Source organism: Triticum dicoccoides, chromosome 2B, assembly GCF_002162155.2.
Source record: "Triticum dicoccoides isolate Atlit2015 ecotype Zavitan chromosome 2B, WEW_v2.0, whole genome shotgun sequence".
Taxonomy (NCBI): domain Eukaryota; kingdom Viridiplantae; phylum Streptophyta; class Magnoliopsida; order Poales; family Poaceae; genus Triticum; species Triticum dicoccoides.
The window spans coordinates 780,011,806-780,016,240 of NC_041383.1; positions in this window are offsets into that span (position 1 = coordinate 780,011,806).

Consider the following 4,435-nt stretch of genomic DNA (forward strand, 5'->3'; position numbering starts at 1 on the left):
CCGCTCTCCCTCCGCCGTGCAGCCCTGCTGCTGCTGCTCCGCTGCGGAAGCCGTGCTGCCCCGCACCGGCTCGGTCGCGCCACCCCCCCTCCAGCCTGCGCCGCCCAGCCTGGTGCTGCCCCGCCGTGGCCTCGCCGGTGCCATCGCCGGCGCCCGGCGCCCCTCCGTGCCCGCTGGCCCTCGTGCGGGTCGGGCACCTCCAGCGCCCCATCGTCCGCACCCGCACGCCCGCGCGCCCGCTAACCCGCATGGACCCCCTGGGCCTATGACACATGGGCCCTGCCTAGAACGTTTTTTTATATAAAAAAAATAAAATAAGAAGAAAATAAATAAATAAAATTAAGTAAATAATTACTTAATTAGTTAATCAATTAATTAAGTTAACTAATCTTGTTTAATTAATCTAATTGACTAGTTAGTTTAATTAAATGGTAATTAGTTTAGCTAAATCTTAGTTAACCCCTGTTGACTGCTAATGTCAGCATGACATCATGCTGACGTCATAATTCCATTTTTCAAATTAAATAATTAATTGATCAAATTCCAGAAATTAATAAAATCTTTAAAAAAATCATATCTTTTAATCCGTAACTCGGATTAAAATAATTTCAACATGAAAGTTGCTCAGAACGACGAGACGATTCCGGATACGCAGCCCGTTCGTCCACCACACACCCCTAACCTATCGAACCCGCAACTTTCCCCCTCCGGCTCCTCTGCCCGAAAACAGGAAACCCCGGGAATACTTTTCCGGATGTTTTTCCCCCTTCACCGGTATCACCTACTACCGCGTTAGGGCACACCGAACACCGCGTATTGCCTTGTTATATTTTGTGATGCTTTGTTTGCTCTGTATTCATTATTTCTTCCCCCTCTTCTCTCCGGTGGACTACGGGACCGACGCTGCTGCTGACCAGTTCGACTACGGAGTTGACGAACCCTCTCTCTTGCCAGAGCAACCAGGAAAGCCCCCCCTTTGATCACCAGATATCGCCTACTCTTCTCTATACTGCTTGCATTAGAGTAGTGTAGCATGTTACTGCTTTCCGTTAATCCTATTCTGATGCATAGCCTAACATTGTTGCTACACCTGTTGATACCTTACCTACAATCCTAAATGCTTAGTATAGGATGCTAGTTTATCATCATTGGCCCTACATTCTTGTCAGTCTGCCTTGCTATACTATCGGGCCGTGATCACTTGGGAGGTGATCACGGGTATATACTATACATACATACATACTATACAGATGGTGACTAAAGTCGGGTCAGCTCATTGAGTACCCGCAAGTGATTCTGACGAGGGGGCTGAAAGGACAGGTGGCTCCATCCCGGTAGAGGTGGGCCTGGGTTCCCGACGGCCCCCGACTGTTACTTTGTGGCGGAGCGGCAGGGCAGGTTGAGACCACCTAGGAGACAGGTGGGCCTGGCCCTGTTTGGCGTTCGCGGATACTTAACACGCTTAACGAGATCTTGGTATTTGATCTGAGTCGGCTACGAGCCTATACGCACTAACCATCTATGCGGGAGTAGTTATGGGTATCCCGGCGTCGTGGTATCAGCCGAAGCCTTCTTGACGTCAGCGACTGAGTGGCGCGCGCCGGGTTGGACTGCGTTAACGCAACTTCCTTTGTAATGGAGGTTGCTAGGTCTGCTCACCGGCCGCGTACGCAACGTGCAGATGTGCAATGGGCGATGGGCCCAGACCCCTGCACGCATAGGATTTAGACCGGCGTGCTGACCTCTCTGTTGTGCCTAGGTGGGGCTGCGACGTGTTGATCTTCCGCGGCCGGGCATGACCCAGGAAAGCTTGTCCGGCCAAATGGGATCGAGCGTGTTGGGTTATGTGGTGCACCCCTGCAGGGAAGTTAATCTATTCGAATAGCCGTGATCTTCGGTAACAGGACGACTTGGAGTTGTACCTTGACCTTATGACAACTAGAACCGGATACTTAATAAAACACACCCTTCCAAGTTCCACAGACAACCCGGTGATCGCTTTTCCGCAGGGCGACGAGGAGACGATCGCCGGGTAGGGTTATGCTATGCGATGCTACTGGAGATGCTACTTGGAGATGCTATTTGGAGATGCTACTTGGAGATGCTACTTGGAGGACTTCAATCTACCCTCTTCTACATGCTGTAAGGCGGAGGCTGCCAGAAGCGTAGTCTTCGACAGGATTAGCTATCCCCCTCTTATTCTGGCATTCTGCAGTTCAGTCCACTGATTTGGCCTCCTTACACATATACCCATGCATATGTAGTGTAGCTCCTTGCTTGCGAGTACTTTGGATGAGTACTCACGGTTGCTTTTCTCCCTCTTTTCCCCCTTTCCCTTCTACCTGGTTGTCGCAACCAGATGCTGGAGCCCTGGAGCCAGACGCCACCATCGACGACGACCCCCTACTACACCGGAGGTGCCTACTACTACGTGCAGCCCGCTGACGACGACCAAGAGTAGTTAGGAGGATCCCAGGCAGGAGGCCTGCGCCTCTTTCGATCTGTATCCCAGTTTGTGCTAGCCTTCTTAAGGCAAACTTGTTTAACTTATGTCTGTACTCAGATATTGTTGCTTCCGCTGACTCGTCTATGATCGAGCACTTGTATTCGAGCCCTCGAGGCCCCTGGCTTGTATTATGATGCTTGTATGACTTATTTTATTTGTAGAGTTGTGTTGTGATATCTTCCCGTGAGTCCCTGATATTGATCGTACACATTTGCATGCATGAATAGTGTACGATTGAATCGGGGGCGTCACAAGTTGGTATCAGAGCCGACTGCCTGTAGGAATCCCCCTTCCAACTCCTTGGTCGAAGTCGAGTCTAGACTTTACAAAACTTTTACTAACATGGCTGTGCGGCCCATGGGCCCACGTCGCCATTGGGTGGTAGTAGGATCTTTTACTCCTCGGCCTTTACTCTGGGACTCTGAACTCTCTTCTACTCAGGTTAAACGATTTCTACTAAAATCTGACTTTAGGTTCTCGAAAATACTTTCTCCCGGAGAGCCCCTTCAGTCCAGGTGATCGCCGACTGCACCAGAAGATTTCGAAGTTACTCGCCGAAACTCTTTTGAGACTTTGTGTCCGTTGCTTTTGCAATTCCCTACCATCGAAATATCCCTATGGATAAATACATACACTTGACGTTCTTACTTTTATTCCCAGTTGATCTTGTTATTACAAGATACCCCGAAATTCTCTCTATTGATCCGAGAATATCTTGTGCCTACTGTCTTGCAATTCCTTGTCACCTGAATACCCCTATGGATAATTCTTGCACTTGTCGAGTATCCGCTTATCCCCAGTTGTTCATGTGTTTCACAAAAGTCTTCAAAATATTATTCGATCTTCCGAAAATCCTCTGGAGCCTTGGCTCTTGAAATTCTTGCTTGCTTGCATTATGGTTAATCCCATAAGTCTCGTAGTCTTAATAACATTCCTTGTCATTATCATTTTGAGTCTGTTGACTCAATATGTTTGCGAATACCCGCAAACATCATTGATCCTTATAAATTACCTTTCCGGCTGAGCTACCATTCTTTTAACTGGAATTGGTTCTCGACCAATCCAATTGTCGTTGATTGTACCCTAAGGCTATTCAACTTATCCATCCCTAATCAGAGCATTGCTTCTGATCCCTTGATTTGGAAATCATAATTCCTTTGCATTTGACAATTGAGTTAGTCAGTTGTTTCTATAATTTGATCTCCTTGCACTCTTCTTCCTCTAGTTGAGTACCGATGCTCACGTCAGATCCCTTGTGGACCATCAAGTCCTTTGTTGGATTATTATCCGACAGTGTCCTTCACATTGATCACTTTGTGAGTTCTTCCCCTGATACCTAATGCCTTTGTTAAGTTGCATCCTCCGCTTGGCCAACCATACTCTGCTTTCGGGCTTGTGTTATTTACTCTTGAAAATTGTGGTATATGTTTCTATGAAGCCACTAAGGGTTGAACATATGCCTTCTCTAAACCGTGTGAACCCGAAAGTTTTCACGAGTCATACTTATCTGGTATTGCACCAGGTAAAACTTTCAACAACTAATGTCATCTTCGAAATACGAGAGGTGAATGGAAGATTATGCATTGAGGAAGTGGGAGTCGACCTTGAACTTTGAGTTCATGCCCATGGACGCGATGTATATCCTATCATGGAAGCTTCTTGTAATAATAACTATTTCCTTGATAACTAACATATGGTATCTGTGAATTGATCCCTTGCAACCGTGGTTCCGACCATGATTGTTCTTCTTTGATTCCATTTCTCGGACAAGTTAAAACAATTGTCTTCTATGGATCAATACACCAGTCCCACCTTTACTTTGATCTTGTGTCGAGTATTACCCCCCTGGTATCTCGAGATTATCATGGAACTGCATAACTCCTTATGAGTTCTTCATCAAGTGCTACCTTCCCACTGATTCCAATTTTT